This window comes from Triticum dicoccoides, chromosome 2B (genome assembly GCF_002162155.2).
Source record: "Triticum dicoccoides isolate Atlit2015 ecotype Zavitan chromosome 2B, WEW_v2.0, whole genome shotgun sequence".
Classification (NCBI taxonomy): Eukaryota; Viridiplantae; Streptophyta; class Magnoliopsida; order Poales; family Poaceae; genus Triticum; species Triticum dicoccoides.
In genome coordinates this window covers 794297166-794315914 of record NC_041383.1, presented here as the reverse complement: position 1 = coordinate 794315914, position 18749 = coordinate 794297166, and the positions used below count along the sequence as shown (strand labels likewise).

The 18749-nt window shown below is 46.7% G+C and overlaps 1 pseudogene; it reads right to left on the bottom strand.

The window, feature by feature from the left end:
* Positions 1 to 17557, bottom strand: part of LOC119361453 — a 21507-nt pseudogene extending 3950 nt beyond the window's left edge.
* Between the last annotated feature and the right edge of the window lie 1192 nt (positions 17558 to 18749).

Here is an 18749-nt window from a genome sequence, read left to right as displayed (position 1 = left end):
TGAGCTAACCTAGGTGAAATAGGTCGTTTATGAGCTAACCTAGGTGAAATGGGTCGTGTATGAGCTAACCTTGGTGAAATGGGTCGTTTATGAGCTAACCTAGGTGAAATAGGTCGTTTATGAGCTAACCTAGGTAAAATGGGTCGTTTATGAGCTAACCTTGGTGAAATGGGTCGTTTACGAGCTAACCTAGGTCAAATGCATCATTTATGAGCTAACCTAGGTGAAATGCCACGATTTTGAGCTAACTAAGGTGAAATGCCACGTTTTTGAGCTAACTAAGGTGAAATGGGTCATTTTGGAGCTAACCTAGGTGAAATGGGTCATTTAGGAGCTAACGTAGGTGAAATGGGTTATTTTAAAGCGAACGTAGGTAAAATGGATCATTTAGGAGCTAGTCTATGTAAAATGGGTCATTTTAGAGCTAACTTGGACAAATTGGATCACTTGTAAGCTAACTAAGGTAAAAATGAGTCATTTTAGAGCTAACTTAGGTAAAAATGGATCGTTTATGAGCTAACTAAGCTAATTATGCAATTTTTGACATAAGTAAGCTTATTAAGTCATTTTTAAGGAAAAGAAGCTAACTCTAGGTCATTATGGTAAGCATATTGGAGGAAATAAAGCTAAGTCTAAGTCTAGAGAAACTTACCGTGATCAGGGAGGTGTAGGAGCGGGCTGGCTCGTGTCGGTAGCTGGAGAAGGATCGTGCGATGCGTTTCTGGAGTTAAGTTGCACCAAAGATCATTTCCAATGTCTCAATAGCATTATGACACTCAAATGTTAAGACTAGCAAGTAATGTCCATTTAAATTAAACTCACCGTGCTCCCAGGAGCAATCACTGGCATCGGCGGAGCGGTCTGACCGGACTTCTCGCATACAGACTGCACAGTTGGTTTTCACAACAGAGTCATACTAGTTAGTAATGATACTCAAATGTTAAGACTAGGAGCTCATACCACAAGGAGCTCATACATGGCCCTTGCCTGCATGTCATTCCATGCCCTCTCCTCCTCCAACATCTTTGTCATCCTCTCCTCCAACTCCCGCTGCCTCTCCGCCGCCTCCGCCAGAAGTTTCTCCGTTCTATCTCTCTCACTCTATATAGCAGCCTGCAACACCACTCACATGACCATTTGTAATCACTGATGGAAGCGCACACAATGTAATGGAGAAAGATAGCTGAGTACGTATAACTAACCTTGATGGCGAGTTGGAATGGCCGTTCTGTTGGGGAACGTAGCAGAAATTCAAAATTTTCCTACGTATCACCAAGATCTATCTATGGAGAGACCAGCAACGAGTAGAAAGAGAGAGGATCTACATACCCTTGTAGATCGCTAAGCGGAAGCGTTCAAGTGAACGGGGTTGATGGAGTCGTACTCGTCGTGATTCAGATCACCGATGATCAAGTGCCGAACGGACGGCACCTCCGCGTTCAACACACGTACAGCCCGACGATGTCTCCCACGCCTTGATCCAGCAAGGAGAGAGGGAGAGGTTGAGGAAGACTCCATCCAGCAGCAGCACAACGGCGTGGTGGTGATGGAGGAGCGTGGCAATCCTGCAGGGCTTCGCCAAGCACCTACAGGAGAGGAGGAGGTGTCACGGGAGGGAGGGAGGCGCCAAAGGCTCAGGTATGGATGCCCTCCCTCCCCTCCACTATATATAGGGGCAGGGGAGAAGGGGGAGGCGCAGCCTTGCCCCCTACTCCAAGAAAGGGGTGCGGCTAAGGAGGGGGGAGGAGTCCATCCTCCCCAAGGCACCTCGGAGGTTCCTTCCCCCTTTAGGACTCTCCCCTTTTTCCTTTATCTTGGCGCATGGGCCTCTAGGGGCTGGTGCCCTTGGCCCATGTAGGCCAAGGCGCACCCCCTACAGCCCATGTGGCCCCCCGGGGCAGGTGGCCCCACCCGGTGGGCCCCCGGGACCCTTCCGGTGGTCCCGGTACAATACCGATGACCCCGAAACTTGTCCCGATGGCCGAAACAGGACTTCCTATATATAAATCTTTACCTCCGGACCATTCCGGAACTCCTCGTGACGTCCGGGATCTCATCCGGGACTCCGAACAACATTCGGTAAACCACATACAAGCTTCCTTTATAACCCTAGCGTCATCGAACCTTAAGTGTGTAGACCCTACGGGTTCGGGAGACATGCAGACATGACCGAGACGTTCTCCAGTCAATAACCAACAGCGGGATCTGGATACCCATGTTGGCTCCCACATGTTCCACGATGATCTCATCGGATGAACCACGATGTCAAGGACTTTATCAATCCCGTATTCAATTTCCTTTGTCTATCGGTATGTTACTTGCCCGAGACTCGATCGTCGGTATCCAATACCTTGTTCAATCTCGTTACCGGCAAGTCACTTTACTCGTTCCGTAACACATCATCCCGTGATCAACTCCTTGGTCACATTGCGCATATGATGATGTCCTACCGAGTGGGCCCAGAGATACCTCTCCGTTTACACAGAGTGACAAATCCCAGTCTTGATCCGCATAAAACAATAGATACTTTCGGAGATACCTGTAGTGTACCTTTATAGTCACCCAGTTACGTTGTGACGTTTGATACACCCAAAGCACTCCTACGGTATCCAGGAGTTACACGATCTCATGATCAAAGGAAGAGATACTTGACATTGGCAAAGCTCTAGCAAACGAACTACACGATCTTTGTGCTATGCTTAGGATTGGGTCTTGTCCATCACATCATTCTCCTAATGATGTGATCCCGTTATCAACGACATCCAATGTCCATAGCCAGGAAACCATGACTATCTGTTGATCACAACGAGCTAGTCAACTAGAGGCTTACCAGGGACATATTGTGGTCTATGTATTCACACGTGTATTACGATTTCCAGATAATACAGTTATAGCATGAATAAAAGACAATTATCATGAACAAGGAAATATAATAATAATGCTTTTATTATTGCCTCTAGGGCATATTTCCAACAGTCTCCCACTTGCACTAGAGTCAATAATCTAGTTCACATCACCATGTGATTAACACTCACAGGTCACATCGCCATGTGACTAATACCCAAGTGTTTACTAGAGTCAGTAGTCTAGTTCACATCACTATGTGATTAACACTCAATGAGTTTTATGTTTGATCATGTTGCTTGTGAGAGAGGTTTTAGTCAACGGGTCTGAACCTTTCAGATCCGTGTGTGCTTTACAAATCTCCATGTCATCTCCTAGATGCAGCTACCACGCTCTATTTGGAGCTATTCCAAACAACTGTTCTACTTGGAGCTATTCTAAATTATTGCTCCATTATATGTATCCGGTCTCTCTATTCAGAGCTATCCGGATAGGTGTCAAGCTTGCATCGTTGTAACCTTTACGACGAACTCTTTTACCACCTCCATAATCGAAAAAATTCCTTAGTCCACTAGTTACTAAGGATAACTTTGACCGCTGTCCTATGATCCATTCATGGATCACTCTTGTACCCCTTGACTGACTCATGGCAAGGCACACTTTCGGTGCGGTACACAGCATAGCATACTGTAGAGCCTACGTCTTAAGCATAGGGGACGACCTTCGTCCTTTCTCTCTATTCTTCCGTGGTCGAGCTTTAAGTCTTAACTTCGTACCTTACAACTCAGGCAAGAACTTCTTCTTTGACTGGTCCATCTTGAACACCTTCAAGATCATGTCAAGGTATGTGCTCATTTGAAAGTATTATTAAGCATTTTGATCTATCCTTATAGATCTTGATGCTCAATGTTCAAGTAGCTTAATCCAGGCTTTCCATTGAAAAACACTTTCAAAATAACCCTATATGCTTTCCAGAAATTCTACATCATTTCTGATCAACATGTATTCATCAGAAATTCTATAGTGCTCCCACTCATTTCTTTGGAAATACAAGTTTCTCATAAACTTTGTACAAACCCAAAATCTTTGATCATCATCAAAGCATACATTCCAACTCCGAGATGCTCACTCCAGTCCTTAGAAGGATCGCTGGAGCTAGCATACCTTTTAGCATCCTTAGGATCGACAAAAACTTTCTGATTGTATTACATACAACCTTTCCTTACGAAAACTGGTAAGGAAACTTGTTTTGACATCCGTCTGCGAGATTTCATAAATGCAGCTAATGCTAACATGATTCTGACGGACTTAAGCATCGCTACGGATGAGAAAATCTCATCGTAGTCAACTCCTTGAACTTGTGAAAAACTCTTCGCCACAAGTCGAGCCTCATAGACGGTGACATTACCATCCACGTCCGTCTTCTTCTCAAAGATCCATTTATCTTAATGGCTTGCTGATCATCGGGCAAGTCCACCAAAGTCCATGGATCCGTTCTCGGATTTTATGGCCCCGAGCCATTTATCGGAATCCGGGCCCACCATCGCTTCTCCATAGCTCGTAGGTTCATTGTTGTCTAGCAACATGACCTTCAAGACAGGATCACCTTACCACTCCGAAGTAGTACGTGTCCTTGTCGTCCTACGAGGTTTGGTAGTGACTTGATCCTAAGTTTCATGATCAATATCATAAGCTTCCACTTCAATTGGTGTAGGTGCCACAGGAACAACTTCTTATGCCCTGCCACACACTAGTTGAAGAGATGGTTCAATAACCTCATCAAGTCTCCACCATTCTCCCACTCAACTCTTTCGAGAGAAACCTTTCCTCGAGAAAGGACCCGATTCTATAAACAATTCATATTGCTTTCGGATCTGAATTAGGAGGTATACCCAACTGTTTTGGGTTTCCTATGAAGATGCATTTTATCCGCTTTGGGTTCGAGCTTAATCCTGAAACTTTTTCACATAAGCGTCGCAGCCCCAAACTTTTAAGAAACGACAACTTAGGTTTCTCTAAACCATAATTCATACGGTGTCATCTCATCGGAATTACGTGGTGCCCTATTTAAAGTGAATGTGGTTGTCTCTAATGCCTAACCCATGAACGATAGTGGTAATTTGATAAGAGACATCATGGTACGCATCATATCCAATAGGGTGCAACTATGATGTTCGGACACACCATCACACTATGGTGTTCCAGGCGGTATTAATTGCGAAACAATTTCCACAATGTCTTAATTGTGTGCCAAAACTCGTAACTCAGATATTCATCTCTATGATCGTATCATAGACATTTTATCCTCTTGTCACAATGATCTTCTACTTCACTCTGAAATTATTTGAACCATTCAATAATTCAGACTTGTGTTTCATCAAGTAAATATTCTCAACATATACTCGAATCATCTGTGAAGTAGGAACATAACGATATTCACTGCATGCCTCAGCACTCATTGGACTGCACACATCAAAATGTGTTACTTCCAATAAGTTGCTATCTTGTTCCACTTTACTAAAAGTGAGGCTTTTCAGTCATCTTGCCCATGTGGTATGATTTGCATATCTCAAGTGATTCAAAATCAAGTGAGTCCAAACGATCCATCTGCATGGAGTTTCTTCATGCGTATACACCAATAGACATGGTTCGCATGTCTCAAACTTTTCTAAAATGAGTGAGCCCAAAGATCCATCAACATGGAGCTTCTTCATGCGTTTTATACCATTATGACTTACATGGCAGTGCCACAAGTAAGTGGTACTATCATTACTATCTTATATCTTTTGGCATGAAAATGTGTATCCCTACGATCAAAATTCAATAAACCATTCCTTTAGGTGCATGACCATCGAAGGTATTATTCAAATAAATAGAGTAACCATTATTCTCCTTAAATGAATAACCGTATTGCGATAGACATAATCCAATCATGTCTATGCTCAACGCAAACACCAAATGATAATTATTCTGGTTTAATACTAATCTTGATGGTAGAGGGAGCGTGCGATGTTTGATCACATCAAACTTGGAAACACTTCCAACACATATCGTCAGCTCACCTTTAGCTAGTCTCCGTTTTATTCCGTAGCTTTTATTTCGAGTTACTAACACTTAGCAACCGAACCGGTATCTAATACCCTGGTGCTACTAGGAGTACTAGTAAAGTACACATTAACATAATGTATATCCAATATACTTCTATCGACCTTGCCAGCCTTCTCATCTACCAAGTATCTAGGGTAGTTCTGCTCCAGTGGCTGTTCCCCTTATTACAGAAGCACTTAGTCTCGAGTTTGGGTTCAACCTTGGGTCTCTTCACAAGAGCAGCAGCTGAATTGCCGTTTCATGAAGTATCCCTTTGTTCCCTTGCCCTTCTTGAAACTAGTGGTTTCACCAACCATCAACAATTGATGCTCCTTCTTGATTTCTACTTTCGCGGTGTCAAACATCACGAATACCTCAAGGATCATCATATCTATCCCTGATATGTTATAGTTCATCACGAAGCTCTAGCAGCTTGGTGGCAATGACTTTGGAGAAACATCACTATCTCATTTGGAAGATCAACTCCCACTCGATTCAAGTGATTGTTGCACTCAGACAATCTGAGCACAAGCTCAACGATTGAGCTTTTCTCCCTCAGTTTGCAGGCTAAGAAAATCGTCGGAGGTCTCATACCTCTTGACGTGGGCACGAGCCTGAAATCCCAATTTCAGCCCTCGAAACATCTCATATGTTCCGCGACGTTTCGAAAAACGTCTTTGGTGCCTCAACTCTAAACCGTTTAACTGAACTATCACGTAGTTATCAAAACGTGTATGTTCGATGTTCGAAACATCCACAAACGACGTTTGGGGTTCAGCACACTGAGCGGTGCATTAAGGACATAAGCTTTCTACTGATCGCATAATTGCTACTATCAACTTTCAACTATATTTTCTCTAGGAACATAACTAAACAGTAGAACTAAAGCACGAGCTACGACATAATTTGCAAAAGGTCTTTTGACTATGTTCAAGATAATTAAGTTCATCTTATGAACTCCCACTTAGATAGACATCCCTCTGGTCATCTAAGTGATCACATGATCCGAGTCAACTAGGCCGTGTCCGATCATCACGTGAGACGGACTAGTTAACATCGGTGAACATCTTCATGTTGATCGTATCTACTATACGACTCATGCTCGACCTTTCGGTCTCCGTGTTCCGAGGCCATGTCTGCACATGCTAGGCTCGTCAAGTTAACCCTAAGTGTTTTCGCTGTGTAAAACTGTCTTACACCCGTTGTATGTGAACATAAGAATCCATCACACCCGATCATCACGTGGTGCTTAGAAGCGACGAACTGTAGCAACGGTGCACAGTTAGGGGAGAACACTTCTTGAAATTTTGTAAGGGATCATCTTATTTACTACCATCGTCCTAAGTAAACAAGATGCATAAACATGATAAACATCACATGCAATCAAATAGTGACATGATATGGCCAATATCATTTTGCTCCTTTTTATCTTCATCTTCGGGGCTCCATGATCATCATCGTCACCGGCATGACACCATGATCTCCATCATCATGATCTCCATCATCGTGTCTTCATGAAGTTGTCACGCCAACGACTACTTCTACTTCTATGGCTAACGCGTTCAGCAATAAAGTAAAGTAAGTTACATGGCGTTCTTCAATGACACGCAGGTCATACAAAAAATAAAGACAACTCCTATGGCTCCTGCCGGTTGTCATACTCATCGACATGCAAGTCGTGAATCCTATTACAAGAACATGATCAATCTCATACATCACATATCATTCATCACATTCTTCTGGCCATATCACATCACAAAGCATACCCTGCAAAAACAAGTTAGACGTCCTCTAATTGTTGTTTGCATGTTTTACGTGGCTGCTATGGGTTTCTAGCAAGAACGTTTCTTACCTACGCAAGACCACAACGTGATATGCCAATTGTTGGGGATATACATAACAGGTAGGCCCACGAAGGGTCGAAATATCATGAAGCGTGGGGTCCACACAACATGTGGGTCCAGGTCAATTTCATACAGACACACTGTCCACTCGGACAAGTAGCATACTATCCACTCAACCAAGCAACATACCATCCACTCGGATGACAGTTCACCACTCGACCGTACGACTCACTCGGATATACGAAGACCAGCAGGCAGCAAAGCAGTCGGCATCTTTCTAATAGTGAAGGCTTAATAGTGGGCTGTCATTATAGCATTCATACCCCACTTTGTAACATAGGAGGTGAGGAGGAGGCGCACTCTATATAAGCCACCCCACACCACTAGACTTAGGGGGCTTCTGCTTCCACCTCTCTCTTTTTTCACCATTAGTCTCAGAACTTAGCTCAGGCATGGGGATCCGTTCCTCTCTCTCACACACATTGTAATCTCCGGATATATACTCAGATAAAACAAAGCCTCTCCGGAGCACGAGACGTAGGGTTGTTATCTCCACCGTGAGAGGCCCGAACTCGCTAAAACCACCGTGCACTGGTGGAAAAAGGGCCTTTGGTCACGGTTCACAACTGCCATTAGTCGCGGTTGCGCAACCGCGACCGAACGGGCGTGACTAAAGGCCCCCCCCTTTAGTCGCGGTTGCTTAAGAACCGCGACTAAAGGCCCGTCCACGTGGGCGCCAGGTGGCCGTCGGGGCGGAGGACCTTTAGTCGCGGTTCTTCTGGCCAACCGCGACTAAAGGCCGCCGCAGGTTTAGGGTTTTGGCCCCCCCCTTAAACCTGTTTTCTGTTTAATTTGTATTGTTTTATTTCTTTTGTGCTTTATTTTAATTTTGAAGGAGTTTCATATATTCTACGGTACTACATACATGCATATGAATGTACAATTTCAAATAAATTTGAAATTAGAACCAAAAAGAATTCAAGAGGAATATACAATATATATTCAATATCATCGGATGACCATATACAATTTTGAACAAGTTTCCATACATTATTTAATGCATATAAAGTTCTACGTCCTCGTAATAGTGTTCTCCTTTAGGATGGAGGACTTCCCTGCTGAACCATCCAGCTAGTTCCTCTTGAAGTGGTCGGAAGCGAGCTTCTGGACTAAGCATCCACCGGAGGTTATTCCTCTGAGCATTGGTATCACTTGGAACCCGCTCAGAGGTGTATCTCTGGATCATCTCACAGACATAGTATCCACATAGATTGGTCTCCGGTGGCTGAATATCCCCAGCATTCTTAGCCTTTAACATTTTGAATTCTAGCTCTTTTTTGAATTCACCGACCTTTGTATCTACGAACCGTCTCCAAACCCTACGAGGCAAAGAAAATTAAATGAACAAGAGAGTTATTAATTAGTTACTTGATATTAGGAAATGAACGAAATAGGCCGATCGATATAGAGCGCAAATGAATGAAAATAATTACTTCTGCAGCATTCTTCTCATGCCGCCCCAAAGCTTTGGATCCATATTCACAGAGTCGTGGACGAGACATTCTGAGGTGTTAACTTTAATTACTAGCAGAATCCAGTGGAACCTGCGGACACGATACATGCACAGTACGTCATGCATAACTCATCGATTAGCCGGCCACATACCATGCATGGAGTAAACAAAAGAGAATGTGCTCAAGACAGAAACACTCACTCAAAATGGTAAGGAAATAGAATATCACTTTTGAGTTCCTGCTTTGTAAGAAAGTGCCACAGGTCTGCCTCCACGTCGGCGGGGTGACGCTCCAACACATGTCCATTAACGATGTGTGGGTCAATGAACCCAACATCATGGATGTTCCTTACTCTGCATTCCTTAATCTTCATTCTGCATGTATAATGGCGGACACAACAATATAGTTAGGACATATATATAGTGCAGGCAATATGAACGAGATGGGGTAGAAATTAATAAATCACTTACAGAACGTAGCAACTGATGATAGATTTATCGAGCTCGCGCAGATTGAAAAGCTGGAACAATTCACTCAGTTCAATTTGTACATAGTAATGTTTGAAGTGATGCTCATGTCTAACTTCCGCATAAATATATTCTTTGGCGTTTTTATTTTTTATGTAACCCTTGTACCATTTCAGCAAACCTTTCATTTGTGGAGGTAGATCCTTTTCCTGCGCAGGCTCGACGAGAGGCTCATTCTTGACATATGTAATTACTACCTCCTTCACTGGCGCCTCATCAAGGCCTAACAGTTCACGAAGAGTAATACCTAAGTTGGCCGCTTGTTCTCTGGCACTCGTTACAGTCAATCCCTGTGCTGCCGCAGCTTGTATGATCTCGGGGGCATCCGGACAGAAGGCTTCCACTATAAGCGGGGCAATCGATTGTTTACTTTGTTCCCCAAGCTGGGCAACTTGTTTCCCGCTTTTTTTACTTTCGGCCTTCTCCCGCTCTTTGTTCTCCTTGAACATGAGTGCCTGCCTGCGAAGTTCACGTGCATAGTCGTTAGGCAGATTCTTCGCGGCTTGGGACGGTGTGCTCAAAAATGACTTAGCCCACTTCTTTTGCTCATCAGAAAATACTGGCTTGGGCTTGGGCTCTCTTTTCTTCTTGCAGTCCGCCTTCCATTTCTCCAAATCAGCAGCCGCGGCCGCGTCGACTTCCTCGGCACTACGTTCCCAAGGCCTTGTGGGGAGAGGCTTCAGTGATGGCTCCGGTACCTTTGTGGTCTTAGGTACATAAGGGTCCGGGTTAATAATCCAGGACTGCTTCTGCTTCTTTGCCGGAGGTGGATTGGGGGGCGGCGTCTGATCACCCGCCGGACGAGGACTGGGGGGCGGCGGCTGATCACCCGCCGGACGTTGTGGACTGGGGGGCGGCGTCGGCTGACGTGACGGAGGTGTAGGTGAACCGCCACCACCACCACCACCACCACCACCGCCACCGCCACCACCACCACCGTAGGGGGGTGGACTTGTTGTCCTTGGCGCCTCGCCTGGAAACTTGATAAACTTCTTTTGCCATAGAATGAAATGGTGCTTGACATCTCCAAGTCTTTTCTCCCCTTCAGGTGTAGCAATGTCAATCTCCAGGTCCTCAAACCCTTGGACTATGTCCTCCACCGTGACACGAGCATAGCCATCTTGAATGGGGTTGTTGTGGTGGAGTGCTCCAGGTAAACATGGTAAAGCACTGCCGATGGCTACCTTCATGGACATGTTCCCGATAGGATAATACAGATGACATTCTTTCATCTCCTTTATATCGTCCACGGGGTAGCGAGGATGCTCCGGTGAAGTAATTTCGACCACCAGAGGCTCCGGTGCAGTAATTTGGACCACCAGAGGCTCCGGTGCAGTAATTTCGATCGTCGGTGCATCTGCACCAGCCGGTGGGGCCTCCGTGGAAGCCACGCTGCTTCTCCGCTGCTGGCTTCCGAGATCCGCTGGATGATCTTCATGCTGCACCCGAGATGCATCTCTTTCGGCTACTAGTACACTCATGGTTTTCTTCATCACATCCATTTCCGATGCCAACCGCGCCACAACATCTGCTTCCCGATCCATCTTTCTCTTACGGCTTCTGTAACCGTACGGGTCATCGTTCTGGGGGAACCCTATTTTCCACGGAATGTGCCCCATGCCTCGTACACGTCCTCCGTGTTCAGGATTCCCGAGGGCTTTTGTCAGCGCGTCGTTCTCTCTGTTGAACTTGATCTTCCCCTGTTGAGCATCCCTCATTGCGTTAATAAGGGCTTGGGTGGGTTTAATTAATTTGCCCCGGTAAACACACTCCCCTGTCTCCGGGTTCAGCGTTCCCCCATGCCCGTACCACCAGCTTTTGGCCCTTGGGTCCCATCCCTCCGTACCTGGACGGATTCCTCGCGCCCTCAGCTCGTTCTCCATCTTCTCCCACCTAGGCTCCCAAAGGCGATACCCTCCTGGCCCCATAATATGATTGTACTCCTTCTTAGCCGCATTTTCCTTATTTTTTTTCGATATTTGAATGAACTGCTCCGATTTCTTTTGCTTCACAAATTATGGCCAATCATGTTTCAGTTTCTCATATTGTCCTTTGAAATCCGGAGTCTTGTTCTGCTTGACAAAGTCATGGGCTAGATTTTGCTTGAATTTCCGGAATGCGTCGGCCATCTTATGAAGAGCGAACTGTTTGACTAGCCTCCTCCTCTCCTTGTTTTCCTCAATCTTGTTACCCTCCTCATCGAATTTGTTGTATTCCGGAGGTAGAACGAAATGTTCCATAAGCTTCTTGAAGCAATCTTTTTTTGTTCTCTTATCGACAAAAGTGAAACCATCAATTCGTGCCTTCTTTGGCTCATTCCACTCCTGGACGGTGATCGAGACGTTGTCTCTAACAATGGCTCCGCATTGGCTGACAAACTTGGTGGCGTTCTTGCGGGGCTCCAGCGGCCTGCCGGTTGCACTGTCGACAACCTCGATGGTGCATGTTTCTCCTTGTTTCATCGTCTTGGTTGCGCCACGCTTTGATGACGTACTCGATTGTTTCGACGATCCGGCCGAGGGCTAAAATAAGAAAGAGTCGCGCGCGTTAGTACACACATATTTATTCAAATCAGTTAGTTTGTATCACCAGAGGCTTAATGTATATATATACCTCAGCGCCGGAGGTGGTTGCTACTTCCATTTGAAGATCGTCGTTTATCGACGTTTGTTCGGCATCATCTTGCTGACGGCGCCCTTCATCTTCACCGTCAAGGTTCAGATAAGAAGAGATATCATCTTCTTCTTCTCCGGTCGGCACATATAGAATATCGCCGTTTATGATGCCGAACATATGTGCTTCACCGTCCGGATCATAGTTGTCCATAATCGGGTCAGCTCTATCGTCCGCCATTATGTCAGTCCTGAAAACATGTAGTAAAAACAAATTAATTAAGTGAAGAAGGGGGGCGGTGGCGGTGGCGGTGGCGAAAGGGCGGTGGCAAAAGGAGGGGGCGAGGAAGGGGTGGGAGAGGGTGTCGCGGTAGAGCGCGAGACGGGGCGGCAGACGACGGCGTCACGGAGAGGGGAGGCGAGGACAACACATTTATAACCCTCGCCGTCCCCTCTCGATCCCTAAAAAAACACCCACGATAAGCAAACATATTATAATCTTCTGACATGTCTGTCTTGTCCTCCACTCCCACGATGTTTCTTTTCCCTGAAAGAACAATGTGGCGCTTTGGATCATCGCATGATGTACTGATCGTTTTCTTATCTTTCCGTTTCCTCGGTTTGCTACTCATGTCCTTCACATAGAAAACCTGAGCGACATCTTTCGCTAGGACGAATGGTTCGTCAAGGTAACCAAGATTGTTGAAATCCACCATTGTCATTCCGTATTGCTGGTCCACCTTTACCCCACCTCCTGTTAGCTTGAACCATTTGCACCGGAACAAAGGGACCTTAAAGGAGGGTCCATAGTCAAGTTCCCATATCTCCTCTATGTAACCATAATATGTGACCTTTTGCCCATTCTCGGTTGCTGCATCAAAGCGGACACCACTGTTTTGGTTGGTGCTCTTTTTATCTTGGGCGATCGTGTAAAATGTATTCCCATTTATCTCGTACCCTTGGAAAGTCGTTATAGTCGAAGATGGTGTCTTGGCCAACATGTACAGCTGATCTACAACATCATTGTCATTCATTAAATGTTTTCTCAACCAACTGCCGAAAGTCTCCATGTGGGCCTTCCTAATCCAGGATTCAGGCTTCCCCGGGTTGTCCGAACGTAAAATATTCTTGTGTTTCTCAAAGTACGGAGCCACCAAGCTGGAATTGGTCAGTACAGTGTGGTGTGCTTCAGTCAGAGAATGGCCGTCCATACATATCGTTGATTTCCTTCCGATCGTGCCTTTTCCACTTAGTCTCCCCTCGTGCCGCGATCGAGGAAGACCAATCGGCTTAAGGTCAGGAACAAAGTCAACACAAAACTCAATTACCTCCTCATTTCCATAGCCCTTGGCGATGCTTCCTTCTGGCCTAGCACGGTTACGAACATATTTCTTTAATACTCCCATGAACCTCTCGAAGGGGAACATATTGTGTAGAAATACAGGACCGAGAACGAAAATCTCTTCGACTAGGTGAACCAGGAGGTGCGTCATAATATTGAAGAAGGATGGCGGGAACACCAACTCGAAACTGACAAGGCATTGGATCACATCGTTCTGTAACCATGGTAGAACTTCTGGATTGATTACCTTCTGAGAGATTGCATTGAGGAATGCACATAGCTTCACAATGGCTACTCGAACATTTTCCGGCAGGAGCCCCCTCAAAGCAATCGGAAGCAATTGCGTCATAATCACGTGGCAGTCGTGAGACTTCAGGTTTTGGAACTTTTTCTCCGCCATGTTTATTATTCCCTTTATATTGGACGAGAATCCAGACGGGACCTTCATACTGCTCAGGCATTCAAAAAAGATGACCTTCTCTTCTTTGGTCAGAGCGTAGCTGGCACGACCTTGAAACCATTCTGGATGCCGGTCATCAGGGTCTTTCAAACGTTGCTGGTCCTGCCGTGCTTCCTTTGTATCATTTGTCTTCCCATACACGCCCAAGAAGCTTAGGAGGTTCACGCAAATATTCTTCGTAACGTGCATCACGTCGATTGCAGAGCGGACATCTAAGACTTTCCAATATTCTAGCTCCCAGAATATAGATTTCTTCTTCCACATGGCTGCGTGCCCGTCAGCTCCCTTCGGAACTGATTGTCCGCCAGGACCCTTTCCAAAGATGACTTTCAAATCCTTGACCATATCAAATACCTCAGCACCAGTGCGTTCCGCAGGCTTCGGCCGGTGATCTGCCTTGCCGTTGTAATGCTTGCCTTTCTTTCTTACTGGATGAATTTTCGGAAGAAATCGACGATGCCCAAGGTACACGTTCTTCTTACAATTTGGCAAATGTACACTTTCAGTCTCATGTAAGCAGTGCGTGCATGCATTGTATCCCTTATTTGACAGTCCCGAAAGGTTACTAAGAGCAGGCCAATCGTTGATGGTTACGAAAAGCAACGCTCGTAGGTAAAATTCCTCTTGTTTGTGCTCATCCCACACACGGACACCACCCCACAGCTGTAAAAGTTCATCAACTAATGGCCTTAGGTACACATCGATGTCGTTGCCGGGTTGCTTCGGACCTTGGATGAGCACTGGCATCATAATGAACTTCCGCTTCATGCACAACCAAGGAGGAAGGTTGTAGATGCATAGAGTCACGGGCCAGGTGCTATGGCTGGAGCTCTGCTCGCCAAAAGGATTCATGCCATCCGTACTTAGAGCAAATTTTATGTTCCTTGCGTCAGCTGCAAAATCTTTGAACCATCTGTCGATCTTTCTCCATTGCGTTCCATCTGCGGTGTGTCTCAACTCCCCGTCTGACTTACGGTCCTCTTTGTGCCATCGCAACAACTTGGCATGCTCTTTGTTCCTGAACAGACGTTTCAACCGTGGTATTATAGGAGCATACCACATCACCTTGGCGGGAACCCTCTTCCTGGGTTTCTGGCCCTCAACATCGTCACCAGGGTCATCGCCTCTGATCTTATAACGCAATGCAGTGCATACCGGGCATTCATTCAAATTCTCATATTCACCGCGGTAGAGGATGCAGTCGTTGATGCATGCATGTATCTTCAGAACCTCTAAACCTAGAGGGCAGACAACCTTCTTTGCTTCGTACGTACTGGCGGGCAACTCGTTATCCTTTGGAAACATATTCTTCAACATTTTCAGCAAGTTTTCAAATGCCGAGTCAGCTACACCTGCCTCTGCCTTCCATTTCAGCAAATCCAGTGTGCAGCCCAGCTTTTTCAGACCATCATCGCATCCGGGGTACAGTGCCTTTCTGTGATCCTCTAACATGCGATCCAAATTCTCCCTCTCCTTTTCAGTTTCGCAGCGTCTCCGTGCATCAGCAATGGTCCGACCAAGATCATCAACGGGATCATCACGTGCCTCTTCTTCACCTTCCCCTTCACCTTCAGCATCCTCCATGAAAGTATCACCGAAATGAGCAAGATAGCTTTCATCGATGAAATCATCCCCTTCTTCATCTTCTTCCATTATAACCCCTCTTTCTCCATGCTTGGTCCAACAATTATAGCTTGGCATGAAACCGTGCCGAAGCAGATGCATGTGAACATCTCTTGAGGAAGAGTAACCCTTCTGATTCTTACAGATAACACATGGACAGATAACAAAACCCCCCTGCTTGTTCGCATTAGCCACTACGAGGAAATCTTTCAAACCCGTAGTGAACTCACCGGAGAGTCGGTTACCGTACATCCATTGCCGATTCATCTGAATTATTATAATATAAAATATATAATTAACCATCATGCATTTGTTAAACTAACTAGCTACAAACAATATAAATTAAACAATGAACTGCACACATGCATATTTTATCAATGACACACATGCATGAAAGGTTCAAGTTGCTAACCGCGATCGAGGAGGAAAAAATAAATGAGGAACCTCAAGTGTGGCTCCAACACTTCATATCATGTTTGTTTCACCCTCTTAGGGCATTTCATCAAACACCTTGTGTGCATAAGAGGAACCAAAAGCAAACCTACACCCCCTTGTGAAGCTTGTGAAGAGAAGTGGCACCAAATGGCTAAGTGAGCGTGCTGAACTGGTATATATAGGGGAGGAGTTTTAGTCGCGGTTGGCCTGGCCAACCGCGACTAAAGGCCTTTGCGCACCTTTAGTCGCGGTTGGCCTGGCCAACCGCGACTAAAGCCCCTCACGTGCACCAGCTGGCCACCGAGCGCCCTGGGCCCAGGCCTTTGGTCGCGGTTCGTCTGCCGAACCGCGACTAAAGACTTCATTAGTCGCGGTTCCTACAGTTTCGCGACTAATGGGGCTGGACGGAAGCCTCTTTTTCTACCAGTGGTGTCACCCATATGCATCTCGATAGATCAAGCTCCGTTACCCTATACCTTATTATTGTCGGAATCGTTTCCACGACAGTTGGCGCCCACCTTGGGGCTTGGCGTCTATCAAGCCATGGTGCAAATGGTTCTTTCTTCAATCTTCGGCAGCGGATCAACGACCATTGCCAGAGAAATTGGCCGATGGAGTTCTGGCGATTGCAACATTCGTACAAACAAAAGAATCAAGGAAGTATCCATTCCATATACTCTTTTTACAATAAATTGTCTAACAATAGGTTTGTCTTTTCCTCCTGTAGGATCAGACGCACCCATGCATATCATGAAGCAGAGAAGAAGAGAAAAGAACAACTCGTTTCCCATATTTCTTGCCTTCTTCCGAGATCATCGTCAACGGTGACCGCAAAATCGGCCATCGACGTGATCCGTCCTCGTCCTCACCGGCCTTGTGTCTGGCACCGTCGTTGAGCTCCTACACACGGTCACCGGTGCGGTCCGTCCCGTCGTCTTCGACGTCGTCCGCGAACGCTGTTGCTGCTGCTTCGTGCACGACCGCCTCGCATGCAGCGCGGTCGAGGAGGCGAAGGGATCGGACCCGTCTGATTCCCGGAGCAGTGAAGTGTTGTGCCGTGCTCGTCGGCCCGAGTCATGCTCACAGGCCTCAAGCCACGCACGCCTGCCCTGAGACATGCTCGTCTGCCAAGCGCCGCGCTCGCCCGCCTTGCGACACGCTCGTCGGGGCCGCCCCGTGGCACGCACGGGGCCGCCTCAAGACGCGCTTGCCGGCCCTCGCTTGCATCGCCGGCTGCACGAGCCACCCGGCCGCCTGGGTCTTCTTCATCTGCGTCGTCTACATCGGATGGTACGTTGCCTCCTACCCCATAACGTGGCCCTCTTAATCCTTCGTAAAGTGGCCTGGTAGTTTCCTCAAATTAATCGCCTGATTAAACGCCCATTAAATGAGGGTTTCCAGCACCAATTACCACAGCCGTTTAATGCTCCTTGCATGCATCCATACACTCCCGTATGGTTGTGCTAGTGCGTGCATGCACTCAATTGGCAAATGCACTTAACCCAATTGCGTGCCATGTGCCATTTACCATTTCTTTAAGATAAATATCTCATGAAGTGGTCAATTAGGCAAGGATTCCATTACCTAGTTAAGGTGATTGATTGCCTCCGCTTCTTCCGCAATTTAATGGCTTAATTGCGTACCTTTCGTTTTTCATGCTGATTAAATTTGTGCATGCATGCACAACCATCCATGGTCTTTAATCCTTGCAAAATAGCATCTGTGCAGGTCCACTTTAGTCCAGCAAAACAATATTTGTGGCTACTAACCTGCAGGGTCACTCGTCCGTCATGGCCCTCGGACAGCAGTTCATTCGGACCAACATTTTGTTTCAAGCGACTAACATCATATGCAGATTAACTCAGATGAATTTGCGTCCAGACGATTAATGTGGAGTGACTTGGACGCCTGCACGCCATCACTCTGTTGGACACATCTTCGTCACCTTAACTGACTCGACTGCTCCGTGTGTCGCCGCTCGATGAGACACTCGACCGCCCGTGCGTTGTTGTCTCTCGGATGCCCCGCGCATCGTCACTTCGCGGTCGCGTCTACATCACTGGACACCCCGCGCATCACCACTTGGCTGGATACGCATTCACTTGGCCACCTCGAGCATCCTCACTCGGCCATCCCGCACGTCACCACTCGGTTGTGCACGTCTTCATCACTTGGACGCTCCACGCGTCGCCTCTCGGTTGGTCACCTCATCACCACTCGGCCGCTCCGCGCGTCGCCACTCGGTTGGTCACCTCATCACCACTCGGCCGCCCCGCGCGTCGCCACTCGGTTGGTCACCTCATCACCACTCGGCCGCCCCGCGCGTCGCCACTCGGTTGGTCACCTCATCACCACTCGGCCGCCCCGCGCGTCGCCACTCGGTTGGTCACCTCATCACCACTCGGCCGCCCCGTGCGTCGCCACTCGGTTGGTCACCTCATAACCACTCGTCCGCTCCGCG